Genomic DNA, 15,483 nt, shown 5'->3' on the forward strand with positions numbered 1-15,483 from the left:
GGAACTGTGCTTATTTAGTCTAGAGAAGAGTTGACTGAGAGGTGATTTAATAGCACCCTTGAACTACCCGAAGGGTTCAAAAGAGAATGGAGCCTGGACTGTTCTCAGTGCTGGCAGATGACAGAACAAGGAGCAACAGTCTCAAGTTGCAGCACGGGAAGTTTAGGTTAGATATTAGGAAGAATTTTCTCACTAGGAGGGTAGTAAAACACTAGAACAGGTTATCCAGAGTGGTTCTGGAATCTCCATCCTTGGAAGTTTTTAAGATCTGGATAGACAAAGCTTTGGCTGGGACAATCTAGCTAGGGATTGTCCTGCCTTAAGCAGGATGTTGGACTAGATGACGTCCTGAGGTCCCTTCCAACCCTAATTTTCTATGATGCTATAACTCTATAGTCAAAGACATTAATACAGGTATTGCCATTATTACACTTTAGATTGAACAACAGTTTGAAATGAATAATGGGTTTACATATCTCTCAGAGTTAATACTTCTGACTTATTTCAGACTGAAGAAAGTACACTGCATCTGTTAACAGTTACTTCAAGTTTGGAGGGTTGTCTTCAGAAATGACTTAAAAAAAAAGAGTGAAAAATAAATAAATGCCAAGACACATTCCTGTGGCAAGTTTCCCATTCTTGAAACATATAGGGACTTAACCCATCATGAATGCCTATACACGTGCATTGAAGCTGCTCTAACGCACTGTAATGATAGCATGTTGGAGCAGACTTGATTAATCAAGTCTGCTGGAACCTGGTAATTACTGTGCTCCAGCAGACTCCAGCCTCACATATATCAGTGTGCCCATGCTGAAAAATGGCAGCAGGTACACTTTAACTAAAGCTTCGACCAGCTTTAGTGAAAACGCCCCTACTGCCACTTTTCAGCACAGGGACACTAATACACATGATGCTACAGGCACTTTAATTAGAGTGGTTCTCAGAGCCACTCTAATTAAAGCATCCCCCCACCCCGCCTGCCAGAGCACATATATAAATGCCCCATATGACCATTGACCCAAGCTGCATCATCTCCTCTTACAAGGACCATTTTGCAACAAGGCATTTATCTGGGAATAAATTGAAGCTGGAAATTATAAGAAAGTGTCTGAGTATCAGAGGAGTGAAGTTTCAAAATAACATTCCAATAGGAGTGGTAGGGGCAAAACACTAGTTTTAAGATGGATTTTGATAAAGAGATGAAAACCATTGTATGATGTGGTTTCTGCAGTGGCAGTGGACTGGCCTAGTGACCCAGGAAGTCTTTCTATGTCTATGCCTTTAGTATTTTGCCCTCCTCATTCCCAACAAAATCAGTGAAAAACCATACAATTTCAGCTCTTGTGAAGTTTTATAGTTATGGAATGTTATGGCTGCAGGACAATCCTGCTATGATGCTAAGAGGTACCATACATTAAAAAGCACAACAAAAGCCATACACCAGGGACCATTGTAAATTGTTTATACATGAGAAGGAATATTACAGACCTACCTGCTATGCCCTGCCATGCCTGTATTTCCCTATAAACATGTATCTGATGCTAACAAATTGTTTGACATCATTCGTTTCCTTAGATCATGATCTTTGTTCTCAAGTCCTTATATTTGCTCTTGCTTCCTCAGCATTTTTTGAGCTTCTTACATCCAATTTACTGCTAAAGGCTGTATTCATTAGAGCTTACCCAAAGTACTTGCTCCTGGGCTATAATCCCAGTGCATCTACTCTTCAACAACCAATCAGGATCCCATACAAGGGCCAGGATCATACTAAAATAGGTAAGAGCTGAAAAATATCTCTACAACATCTTAAACAGGATTACAAAGGTATACATCCCAGAGCTGCTTGTTATTAGCAAAATTCAAATTTAACCCCCCCCCCTTGCCCCCCCTCCCGCACCACCCAAAGTCAGATTTTGACTCAGAATCTTTGAGGAAGGAAAACAGATTTATTTATTTAAAAAAAGGGATCAGAAAAAACATCTGAGCATTAAACAGTAAGGCAGTCTAATAGTGTGCCAATGTAATGACAGCTGGATAAGACTCCAGAATTAATTCATCCATGATATGATAGTAAAAGTAGCTCCAGCTACAAGCTCCTTTTCTCTTATGCCAGATCCCCAAAACATTGTTTTGCATTAGATTTAGAACATAATGCATAACAATAGAATTTTAGTTCCTTTATACTTTCATTTATATAATTCCCAACTACTTTCTTGGGGTTTTTTTCTTTATTTTCTCACTCAAATTTTTCTACAGGTTTCCTTTTACCTGTCAATTCTCTTTCAAACAAATCCATACAGATATATTTAAAGCATCCCATTATTTAGGACCAAATTCTTCTCTTAGTATAGCCACAGCAGACAGTGATTCCTTCTCCAGAGGTGGAACTCCATTCATCTGTATATGCTTATTTTGAGAGTGGAATAGTGGGTTTTAAAATTTGCATATCCTTCTGAAAAAATAACACAATCCTCATTTCGAGGAAGTATGTCAGTTTGTCAATGACAATTTGGAGCAAATGTCAGGAGCGGGAGCATAAGTTAAGAGTGACTGGGGCAGCAGCCGCAGGCTATGACTTGGGATAAAGGTGGGGTAGCAGCTGGGAGCCACAGCTGTTCCCCTCACTGCCACTGCCCCAGGCACCCAGGTGCCTTCTTAGGCCTCTGGCCAAGAGAGTTCATCTTTCTAAAACAACCCTAGTGCCATGTCAAAAATAAAAACTATGGGCAAAAACCTAATTTCATATCAGCTATTAAAACTGTCTTGTAATTTAAAGACAGGACTTGGCCCTCAAAATGTAATGGAGAAAAATAACGTAAGGAGAAGGTTAAGGTTGAATTAAGAAAAATGGATGGGAAGAATCATTACTGTCCAGCTCAGCATGTTGAGAGGCAAGCTAAGCAAAATAAAACCTGGCATTTTTTGCTCTCTGAAAACATTTGGAATTGTAATCAAAACAAAAAGAAAACTGAAGCTTCCTATAATAATAATGTATGTTAAGAATTTTCTTTGGGGTCAATCAAAATATTTCTTTTTAGTTAAATGAAAACATTGTGTTTTAATTTCAACTCTTAAGTGTTACATGATCATGTAGTATAATAGGAAATAAAATACATTTGTAATTAAAGTAATTTGGAAATGAAAAATTAGACCATTTTATTGCAATAGAAGGTTTCATTGAGATCTTATATGATTTTTACAAACTGAAATTTTGTCAAAATTAGTACATGTCTGAAGGAAGTTTCATTTAGGAGGAAACATCAGTTTCCAACAGTTACTCCACTGGCAAATTTTGCAACTTGCTTTAGGGCTGAGTACTCTAAGGAAAATGAATGAAGCTTAGCCTCACAATCAAGAGATGTGACTCAAAAACTCAGTAACGTCAGTGGCCTAGGGTGATCCAGGTTCACTCCTTGACCTCAGTGTAATTGCTACGGTACAGCACCTCTAGAAGCTAGGGCATTCAAATGATTAAATCCATTGACAATACTTCCAACTTGACAGCTTCTACAGGATCACTATGATACTGATTAAAGATGCCAGGGAAATTAACATTGCATGTTTGATACACTTAGAAATGTGGTTAGCTGAAAATTTGACTTACTCTACATAAAGGGAAAAGGTCTGGGCTAGGAGCAAACAATCCACCCAACAAGTTGGGAATTCCCTATTTTTCCCATTTGTACAGAACTGTGTATAATACATAGACATCAAGGCAGCATGTGATTTGGACTACACATTTCAAATAGGATTTCACTAGGTAGAAGCATCTATCTGTGTTATTGCAGTCTTATATTTAAACAATACACATATATTTGGACAGGGGTGTCTTTGATTATGTGTCTTGATTATCCAGTTCAACACCCATCAAAGTGGCTGTTTTAATGTCTTTCCCTACCTCCTCAAATAGTACATTTCATAGTCAATACAATTCACAAAGAATTTTCCCTTTTCTGTTGATTACAAACCCTATAATAACAGGAAAGTACAAAAAAAAAAAAAAAAAAAAGAATCTGCAATTTGGCATCCTATGTTTCTTGCCAGAAGTCCTTCTTGAAAAAAGCTATTTCATAGTTGCCTGCAGCACTGTAAACGCTAGCCACACACAATCTCAGGAGATGTTTGAGATCTAGTTTAACAAAGGGTTGGGAAAAAATACATCTTCCACTAAACAAATGATATTTTTTGCAATCTGATATCAGTCGCTACTATAACAGAAGAAACACTTCCCCGGGGGAAAAAATCATTTCACTCCCTTTCAATATAGTTCAGTGAAGGAGGCACTGCTAAAGATAAAGAAATTTGGTACTCTGAGACCACATTTACCTGCTGGTGTCTGAAGAAGGATTCTGCTTCTATACAACTAATGCACTACCCAGATGGGATGATTTTTCTGCAGTGTTTTCATGTAGGGAGCTTGGGCAAAAGAGGATCCCTATCATTTTATTTATAAGTGAGCAAGCCCTCAGTATTTAGTCTTCTCAGCAGCTGTCTTGCTTCCTCTCTTTTTCAGCTTCCTGTCGTTCCCTTATCATACAATTACTAGTATTATAGGGCAAACGATCAAAGGGTACTGCTTTGGTGATTTTTTTCCCCTCTTTTGAGCTTCTAAGCTTTCTTTTTTCTTGACATGCTTAGCATGAGTAGCCGCACTAAGGTAATTACCATAATCCATCTAGCAAAATACCCAACATATATTTTTAAGTTAATTAGACAAACTCCAAAATAGGTCATTTTTCAGCTGTTCCAACCCCCACCCCATGAGCTCTAACCCTGAAAGGACACTCTCTCAATCAGGTAAATATTCCTAAGAAGGAAAGCAAATGAATATTCTAACCTTCTAAATGGACAATTTATTTTTATTGAGACAGAATCAACCAAGGTGGAAGTGAGAGCTACTCCATTGAAATCCTGACTGTACTGAGATTAGCCTGGGCTCTGTACTATTACTAGATGTCTAAAACTATTGTGGATACGGCATAGTGTAGGATTTTTTCTCCCCTTTAATGCAGAGGGAAAATGCTCAAAAGAAAATTATTATCACTTAATATATGCATTATGATATCAACTAGAAGTCTCCACTGTGATTGTGGCTAGCTTTGGGACAATTCTTCCAATGAATACCCAATTCATACAAATAAACAGTTACAGAGTGGGGCTGTGCAAAGCTTTGGTGGTGATTCGATTTGGAGGAGATTCAGCCCGATCCAGTGGCTGAATCTCTGAATCCAAACCAAATCAGGGGACCAATTAAAAGGTCCAAATCGATTCAAAGCTCTTTGAATCTTTGGAAAAGATTCAGAGAGCTTTGATGATTTGGGCAGGGACCTGCAGCCAACTCCGAGCTGGTAAGTACTAGGGGTGGGGGATGGGGGGGGTGAGAGAGAGGGGAGGGGACCATGGTGGGGGACCCCTGCCAGCACCCATCTCCTTCCTGCTCCCCCAGCCCCCCTGACCCTCACCTGCTCTCCCAGCCCCCCCCCCCACCCATGGCTGCCCTGCTTGCCCCAGCTCCCAGCCCTTTAAAGAAAAGCACCTGTACTCACCGGGTACTGTGCTGCAGGGCAGGGGGCGATCCCTACTGCCCCCCACAGCCCCATGCTGCATCAGGTGCTCTTCACGAGCCCCCCCGACCTCCCCCTCGCTCCCCCAGCCCCCCCATGGCTACCCCTCCCAACATGGCTCCGGCCCTTTAAGAAAAAAAAAACCAAGAAAAGTCCCGAAACACCACTCCTGCAGTGGCCTCGAGGCTTTGGCGGGCTTGTGCAGAGCCCCCAACATGGCACAGGGCAGCGGGGCGCAATGGGGGGCAGTGGGGATCGCCCCCCGCTCGGCAGTAACTGTGGGTTCTGGGTGTTTTGTTTGTTTTTTTTCTTCTTAAAGGGCCAGAACCATAGCAGGGGGGGCAGTCGTGGGGGGGGCTGGGATGGGGGGCATTGCAGGGCTTGTGCAGAGCCCCTCATGCAGTGTGGGGCAGTGGGAGGCAGCAGGGATTGCCCCCTACCCAGCAGCACCCTCTGAGTCAGGACTTTTTTTTTAACAAGTGCTGGAAGCTGGGGCCAGGGGGGGAGCAGCCATTGCTGGGCTGGGGGCCATGGGTCTGGCTGATTTAGAGATTCAGAGATTCGGCAGCAGCCGAATCTCCGAATCAGATTCGAATGAATTGATTCAGGACAGTGATTCGAATCAATGAATCGAGTTACTGTCCCCCAGATTGGCCGAATCTGAATCCAAAGCAAATACTAGCCACTTCACACAGACCTAATACAGAGGGACCATAATGGTTTGTGAAATTGCATCTAATTTTGGAGAGTAGTTTGGGCCAAAAGAATAGAAAATTTGGAAAATGCCAAAACATTTTGTTTCTACATTCTGGAAAGGGGGGGGGGGGGGCGAGGAGAATATTTGTTTTTGAAATGCTGGGACACTTATTTCTACATTTCCAAAACAAAACTGCACACATTTCATTTCCAGACATCATTTTTGGTTTTAAAATGATCAACATTTATAAAAAGAACAAGAGTTTTAAAAGATTTAAAAACCCAGAAGTGAAGCAAGTTTTTTCATTTCAGATTGTAGAAAAAGTCTCAGGTTGACCCAAAATGAAATTTGCAGGGCTTGAGGGTTAAATAAAAAAAAAAAAGTTGAACTTTAACTGATTCTTTTCCATTCATTTTTTTTCCATTTCAGCCTCCAACACAAAATATCCATTTTTCATCCAGCTGTAATTGGGGCCACGTTCTAGTAGGCACTTGACAAATACAAGGTAAGAGACCGTTCTGCTCTAGAGAGCTTACAGCCTAAACAGATAAGACAGACAAAAGGGTGGGAGGAGACATGGCAGCACTTTGCTACAGTGCTGGCTCAAGGTCACGCAGCATGTCAGTGACACAGCCATAATTTATCCAAAGTCCTGTCAAATATTTAAATATGCCAGGTTCTTTTGGCAAATTCATCACTTCTTCTTACTCTATTTATTTCCATAGAATTACACCAAAGATGGACATGACTCTGGGATTTCAGTCAGACTGCAAGAGCAGCACGAGCTCTCAGTGCATTGCCCTTTAAGCAGGACTTTCAGATATACCTTTATGAACTCAAAGGTTTTATAGTATTTCAAGTGTCTGAAAAGACTTCTGGTGAAGGGGAAGCAGACAAAAAGATCACAAGTAGGAACTATTATCCTTATTCAATACTGCTTCATGGCATGTACAGTCAGAGTCCATTTAGCAGCTTTCTTTGGCATTTGTGGCCTTTTTCTAGTCTAAAAAAATCCAAAAATAAAATGTTTTTCTAATAAAGTTGGATACTCATTTTCTATATCATTAAAAGTCTGGGAAATATCTCATTTTATTGGTCAATAAGTAAGATTTGGTGTGCTTGTCCTCAGCATAAATTCATCCACGGTATTCCCCCAAAAGATTCTAGTTTTATTATTGTTAGTCTTCTTCTTATTATTATTGTTATTATTCAAGGGTCTTTCCTCCTCTCCCAACATGCAGCATTTAAACAATATCTTTAAGGAATGTCTGACTTACAGCATGACAACATAGAACTGAAAGCTTTTAGCGCAGGTAAGAAAGGCATCCCCTCTCTCTTGCTGCCGCCATCACTGTACTGGAAATAATTTAGCATAAAATAAGATATGTGATGTGTAAAATCATCAAACCAGCAATGTGAATACATGCTTTTGTTTGGGGTTTTCTTCCCCATGCAGTTGACAAAAAATCATGCTAATGTTTTGTACACAGCTTATTGAAGTTCCATAAGACAAGAACTCCTAAATGTCTCTTGGTACCTTGCTTTCTCTCTCTGTTCTCTCCCTATTCTGCTGCTGAGGTGGAAACAAATGAAAAAGAGTAGCACAAGGTCTCTTCTATTGCTTAGCACAAGTGCAGTGCCTTGTTATTTTCTGGGTCCTCTGGCTTCACACAATGAGCACCAATGAGGCTCCCTAATGATAATAAACCATCATTGCAGTAATATTGATACCAGTTGTAATCACTGGTATTCTGGCTTTTCAATTTTCACTATTTGCCTTGGATCAAGTAGCTCTGTGCTAATGCAACAGAAGGTCACCAGATGAAGGGGCTGATAACAGAGAAGGACTGTTCTACTTAACATGCATGGAGGATTATGCTTTTCAGTCGTCCTAGAGCTAATCTTTCAAGTTGTCCTTTTTTGACTTTCTTAGTTTAATCAGTTTAATCTCATCTTCCCTCTTTTCTGATTACAAGGATTTTCTGTAGAAACCTTGCCTCCACAATAAAGACCATGTGGCAATTTATTCTTATATTGATTCCAACATCTCTCTTGTTCTACCAGTGCACCAGTGCATGGGGGAGGGTGGGAGCAGTAGGGGAAGCAGAGGGTCCCTCTAGTGCCTTGTTCCTACTCTACTTATCTGGAAATCTGAATACTTCTTTAATGCATTTAAAGGCAGAAATGGAAACCAGATTGCAAATGCTCCATGGTGCTTAAAGTTAGAGGAGACAGTTAAGAGGGATAAAAATAAAAAAATAAATAACCACGAAGACAGACATAAAGCAGGAGCTCTGCTAATGAAATTGTTCAGGTTGAATTTTCAAAAAGCCTCTCAGTAATTGTCACCACAACAGCATACTTGAGCAAACACCAGTAGCATAATGATCAGTGGTTAACCAGGGCATCATGCCTGGGCACCCACTGAGGGGTTCGTGAAGGGAAGCCACTGCCACTGTTGGACCATCCACCTCAGCTGTCTCAACCCCTGGCTGTTACACCTTTGGCAAAAACCTGGAATTTCACCCCTCCAGCTGGGTAACAAAGCATATAAACCAGTGTCAGGAATAAAAACACCATTTTGTATATGTGGGTCTACATGTGTAGATATCTTGCCAGAACATTTAAGCAGAGAGCCTTTATTGCCTAGTCCAGTCTAGGCTACACTAGCACCATATTACAGCAATATTACTCTTCCTGGGGCAAAAGGAGGCTTCAGTACAACTCCATCTGGATGGGAAGGATAATAATTCTAAACATTTTGGAAAAAGATTGGGAGTTGACCTGTATATCTTCACATAGAAATAATAAGGAGAAAAAAACAAAAACAAAACAATCACACGGCTGCTGTACCCAAACCAGGTACAGAAGGGTAAAGTATGCTTGCATATCATTTATTCTCCAATGAAGCAGGTGGGTGGTCAGAGTCAGCAAAGAACAGGAGCATTCTTGACCCCACTCCCCAAATGTCCTGATCAGCACAGCAGACTCTACCTGGCATGCTGTAATATGGTGCTAGAGTAGCCTAGACTGGAGTAGGCAACGTTTTTGGCCGGAGTGCCAAAAAAACTGTAGCATCTACCTTCTGAGGTGCCAGAGTGCCAGCATGCCAGAAAAACAAAATGGGGCAAGGGAGGTATGGGGAGAAGCAGGGTACATGCCAGGACATACTGCATATTAACATAGTTAATAATCATAAATGTTATTTTTTCTAGTAAATATCAGGTTTTCTAAAAATTCAAAACCTGGTGACAAAAAATTAATTTCATATACTACCTTTGTTCTCATGTATTCTTTTTTTATTATGTTGTTATGATACAGGAAAATAAGAGAAAGAGAAAAGAGCAAGAAAAAAAGAGAAAAAATGGAGAGGAGAGAGAGAGGAGAGAAAAGAAAGAAAAAATTAGAGAAAAAAGAGATGAAACAGAAAAAAGGAGAGAGAAAAAAGAGGAGAGAAGACAAAGAGGAGAAGAGAAAAAAAGAGGAAGGGAGAGAAAGGAAAAAGAAAGAAAGGAAAATAAAAAGGAAAAAAAGAAAGAAAGGAAATACAAAAGATCAAAAGAAAAAAGAGAAAAGGAGGAAAGGAGGGGAGAGAAGAAGAGGAGAGAGAAAAAGAGAGGAGAGAAGAAAGAGAAAGAGAGGGAAAGAAAAAATAAGGGAGAAAAGAAAAAAAAGGAGAGAGAAAAAAGAGAAAAGAAAAAGGAGAGAAGAAAGAGAAGGAGAGGAGAGAGAAAGAAGGGAAAAAAGAAGGGCCTGTCTGGGGCTCATGCAGACAGCACCCTTCCCACCCAGGTGGGGGGTGACACCAGGGCACTGAGTATCAAGGCCGGGTGCTTGGGGTGAGGTCCAGCCAGTGCGAGGAGAAGCAGGCGCAGAGGAGGTGCTGTGGGCAGGCCAGGCGGCCAGGCCCTTGGGAAGGCAGTAGCAGAAGAAGAGCAGGGACTGGGTGGGAAGCAGGGTCTGCCCCAGGGTCCGCAGGCTTGGGCTGTGGTGGGTGGGCAGGGGCACACAGTGGCACCTAAAGCGGGGCCCGGCCCAGCCCAGCCCAGCCAGTGCAGCTCCACACGAATGGGCCACAGCTGCCTCACCCATGAGGGGACACCACCTGGCTGGGGCTCAGGAGGCTCCCCACTCTGGGCACAGCCTCCCTGTGCACCAGGCACAGCACAAGGGGTGGAGCTGCCCCCTGAGTAGGGGCCTGGCCACGGGAGCCCCCCCAGGCCCTGGGAACAGCTGCTATGGGGGGTGCTTGGGGCCAAGCCATCCAGGAGCCTCCAGCACCACAGCACCTGCCCAGGCCCAGCAACACCTACCTGCACCTCCCCTCTAAGGACCAAGCCCGGTTACAGCCGGGGGACAAGGGGTGGGATGAGCAGAACGCAGATAGCATCCTTGCCTGTGGCCTCCTGACTCCGCCCATGGTGCCTGCCACAGTGCTGGGATCTGTGGCAGCTCTGGAGAGCCCAGAGAAGCAACTGATTTTATTTTTTTTAATAATTTCCCTGCACACCTCCTGGCCTGCTAAGGAAAATGTCTCCACATGCCCTAATTGGCATGCATGCCAGGGGTTGCCAATCCCTGGCCCAGATGCAAATTACTGGCTTTCCTACAGCAACAAGTATGTGGGAGGGGATTGTGCTTTTGGCCCTCATTATTTATGCCATAATCCCACCCTCCCACATCCATGGCTGCTCCTGTTTTATGCAACACCCCTTAATCAGGGTTGTGGCTCCCATCATACACATCCACAATATCAATCAGTATTTTCCCACTTTTCCAACCATTGAGAGTAATTGAACTGTGGTGATATGGGACTTGATGGGATGGGCTGATGTGTCTATTTAGCCCTGTAAGCCTGCTCTATTTTTCCTACATTTAATGAAAGATTTTGCTTTCTCTTCAGGGTTCCTGGAGATAATGATATACTATAGCCAGCGGAGGTGAACATCTGTTTTAAGAACTGTGAACTTACTGAGACCATTTGTCTGTCTGATCTTTCTTTCTTTTTTTCACTGTGTCCTATCCACTTCTGTGTTAATTAAATATACGTGAAATCACTAAAATGCTGGGTCGAAGAAATAATTAAACAACATCTGAAAAAAAAAACCCAAGAGGGAGGGAGCCCTTTTCCTCTCAACTGATTTTACGTGGTAGAAATTGCCCTAGTTTTTAGCATGTGTTTTCTTTTCCCTTCACACACAAGTCTCAGGTTCATTGGGGTTTACCTGCCTAATGACAACATGGTGGAGTTAACCCAGGAGAACAATGCATCCCATTAATCTGCCTCATGCTTAATTGGTAACTACAGTATGGGGCTGGCATTTCAAACACAGCTTGTAAATGTACTTGAATTAGTTACTGTTTAATTGATACAACTGGCACACATCCTAGAACCTACATGTACATACTGTAAAAAGGGAAAGACAGAGAAAGCAACAAGGAGTAATTGTGAATCATTTTCTTTACATAGTGATATCAATTATAGACAGAAAATAACATGGATTTTATATCATTTTAATAAGGGAGAGTGAAGAAACGTGTCCACCATTAAACATACCTACTTTCTGTTGTTGCACTCTTTTACCCACACATGTAACAGGCAGTTGTGAGTAAGCACTGGAAATGTTGGGCTCTGATACACATGCGGGGAGTCTACTCTCACATGCTGGAAATCTAGTGCATTGGAGCAGATTCGATTAATTGAGCCTGCTGGAGCACAGAAATTGGCACAATCTGGCAGCCTCACGCGTCACGTGTATCAGCGTCACCATGCATCTCCGCACTGACAAAATGGCAGTAGCGCACTTTGAAATATAACACGCCTGATCAGCTTTAGTTCAAAGCAACTCACTGCCATTTTTTCAGCCCAGAGATGTGCGGTGACACTGATACATGTGATGTACAGGTGCTTTTAATTAGCACAGCTCTCTAATTAAAGTGCCCAGCACCGCACCAGGACCATGTGTAAAAATGCCTGTTATCTCAAAGGGAAAGCTGCCTTATGAGTCAAGATTGTAAACACCGAGGTTGGCTTTGGATTCAGGAGAGCAGCTGCCCTCAGCCTGCCCAGGAGAACAAAGGGCTGCAATACCTTCAGGCTCCCTGCTGGTGTGCCCCATGGTTCAAAATGCCTGCAGGCTTTTATAGGCCTGAGGCAGGGGCTGCCATAGAGGCAACCCAGCCCTGGGACAGGAGAAGCTCCCAGTCCAGAGACCTGGGGATAGCCTCAGGCCATCTCCCTAGTGGCAGGGTTGACCTGGGAGCAAACTTGCTCCCAGGTCACGTCTACACATATGTAACTGTGCAGTAACTAATCACAATTAAATTTGTAGGTGGCAAATTTACTTGCAATTAAGCATTTTTACTGCACAGTTAGCATACGCACGTGTCAATGCATCCTTACCATGTAGTAAACTATGCTGCTGCACAGTTAAGTGTCTCATGTAGACAGTCCCAGTATGTAGTAATTAACACAAAAATTGTTATGAAAAACTTAGGATGGCCATATACCTAACGTGACACCACAAAAGCCAGAAAGTAAATATTTAAGCTACTGAATAATACAATCTACCTTCTTCCGACCTACAGGCACTGCTACAAGTGGGGAACTGACTGGCTAAGCAGCAGTTCTGCAGAAAAGGATTTGGGGGTTACAGCTGAATATGAGCCAATAGTGTGCTTTGTTGTAAATAAGGTTAACCTCATACTGGAATGCATAGGAATGTTGCCAGCAGATCAAAGGAAGTGATTCTTCCCCTCTATTGAGCACTAGTGAAGCCACATCTGGAGTACTGTGTCCAGTTTTGGGCCCACCACTGTGGAAAAGATGTAGGTAAATTGGAGAGAGCAACAGAGGGCAACAAAAATGGTTAGGGGGTAGGGAACATAACTTATGAGAAGCTGAAGGAACTGGGCTTATTTAGTCTATAGAAGAGAAGACTGAGGAAGGATTTAATAATAGCCTTCAACTACCTGAAGAGTGGTTCCAAAGAGGATGGAGCTAAACTGTTCTCAGTGGTAACAGATGACCACACAAGGTGCAATGGTCTCAAATTTCAACAAAATAAGTTTAGGTTAGATATTAGGAAAAACTTTATCATGAGGAGGTTAGTAATGCACTGGAACAGGTTACCCGAAGAGGTTGTGGGATCTCCCTCCTGGGAGTTTTTTAAGATCCAGCTAGACAAAGACTTGGCTTGGTTGATCTAGTTGGGGCTGATCCTGCTTTTAACAGGGGGTTGGACTAGATGGCTTCCTGAGGTCCCTTCCAACCCTCATTTTCTATGATTCTATGATCTTACCAGCACAATTACTGTATTCCACAGACTATACAATGTAACCTTAACTCTGCCTTCCATATTCCAGCCTTCTATGAGTCCCTTTACTAAACTGTCCCTCACAAACCCAACAAAATGTCTTTGATACTCTTCAGTACATTGCTCCTTCCAAAACAGTTAATGGTGTAGATGTTGCAACCACCATCTGCAAAATTAATGCTAATATAAACATTTCTCTAAAATGTAAATAATCATGTCATACACAAGTAATGGAAACCATTTCCTTTGTTAATACACATTTGTGAGAAACCAAACAACCTCATAAAGTATCTTCCTGAAAAAGAAAATTAGTGCAAAAGGGAAGGATTCATAGATTCATAGATTCATAGATGTTAGGGTCGGAAGGGACCTCAATAGATCATCGAGTCCGACCCTCTGCATAAGCAGGAAAGAGTGCTGGGATGAAAATATGCAAGAGAAAAACAAGAGTTGAAGATCTCTAGCACATGAAGAAGTCTTCACCGTATCAGGGAAATATGCAAAGTACAAGTGATAGGTTTGATTCTCAGTTGGAGGTAGGTGTCTTACTGCCTTTTGAGCCTTTAATTGCATGCACTTCAGGGAGAGAGGACTCCTGGGAAGGGATGGCATCTACCTCATGAAGAAAAGTAAGTCCCTGTTCACAGCCAGGATGGCTGATCTTCTGGACAGGGCTTTAAACTAAGATTGTTGGGAGATGGGGATACACAAATTCAAACATGTCCAGGGACCAACATGCAAGTAAGCCCTGTAGATAGGGACACTGGGAGGGCCACTCTTGTGGGAACTGAGGGAATAGTTCTCCATCAGCAGGACAGGAAACCAAGGGCCTCACTAGGAGGACTCAGGTGCCTATATACTAACTCCAGGAGCATGAGGAACAAGCAGGAGGAGCTAGCCCTCCTACTCTCCAGTGGGCAATATGATCCAGTAGGGATTATGGAGACCTGGTGGGACTCCTCTCATGACTAGAGAGTATCTATAGAGGTCTACACCCTGCATAAAAGGAACCAGGTGGGAAAGAAAGGTGGTGGCATTGCTCTCCATGTGAAAAAGCAGTAGACCTCCTTGAAAGCTGACATCGGCTCTAAAAATGAACAGCTTGCTAAACCCTCTGGGTTAAGCTGGGGGGGGGGGGGGAAGGAGGGGCACAGCAAGAGAGACCTAACTATAGGTGTATACTACAGACTACCAAACCAGGGGGAGGAACTTGATCTGGAGTTGATCCAAGAATTGACTGAGGCCGCACATACACATGACATGGTCAGCATGGGCGATTTTAATTATCCCCTGGGAGAAACACTCAGCCAAGTTGAATCAGTCATGATCCTTCCTGACCTGCATCAAGGAGCTCTTCCTGACTCAGGAGGTGCATGGGCCAACCAGGTGATGCTCTGCTAGACTTGGTCCTGGCCAAAGGAGATGACCTTGTGACCAACTTAAATATAGAGGGAAGTCTAGGTGACTTCAACTATGGAACCATCATGTTAACTGTCTAACATAAGGCAGACAAATCTGATAGCAGGACTGAAGTCTTGGACTTCAAAAATGCAAATTTCAACAAGCTTAGGTCACTAGTAGGGGAAGTGCTGCAGGACTAGGGACCAAAAGTGAAAGCTGTGCACAAAGAGTGGTTGTTCCTTAAGGACATGGTCCTTGATGCACAAACAAAGCCCATTCCCATGCAGAGAAAAGGTAACAGAAGGTCTGGGAAGCCCTCTTGGCTAAACAGGGAAATCACAGTCCTCTTAAGAAAGAAGAAGGAGGCTTATAAAGAATGGAAGCTTGAGGTGGTCCTCAAGGAGGACTATTCCATGATGGCCTGCATTTGCAGGGAACAGATAAGAAAGGCTAAAGCGGCAACCAAACTTAAATTAGTAATGGGAATCAAGGACACTCCTGC

The 15,483-nt window shown here is 42.6% G+C and overlaps 2 long non-coding RNA genes across 4 annotated transcripts in view; one reads left to right on the forward strand and one right to left on the reverse strand.

The window, feature by feature from the left end:
* LOC132243841 (uncharacterized) overlaps positions 1–15,483 on the reverse strand; it is a 51,741-nt gene that overhangs the window by 20,479 nt on the left and 15,779 nt on the right. The gene's annotated exons all lie outside the window — the stretch shown is intronic.
* Positions 5,270–7,271, forward strand: LOC132250021 (uncharacterized). 2 transcript variants are annotated; one of them, XR_009461600.1, is made up of 3 exons: positions 5,270–5,351; positions 6,694–6,769; positions 6,990–7,271. It is a non-coding gene; the product is annotated as an uncharacterized LOC132250021 (long non-coding RNA). The 2 variants fall into 2 exon arrangements; XR_009461599.1 differs by lacking the exon at positions 5,270–5,351 and adding an exon at positions 5,693–5,845.

Source organism: Alligator mississippiensis, chromosome 1 (assembly GCF_030867095.1).
Source record: "Alligator mississippiensis isolate rAllMis1 chromosome 1, rAllMis1, whole genome shotgun sequence".
Lineage (NCBI taxonomy): Eukaryota > Metazoa > Chordata > Crocodylia > Alligatoridae > Alligator > Alligator mississippiensis.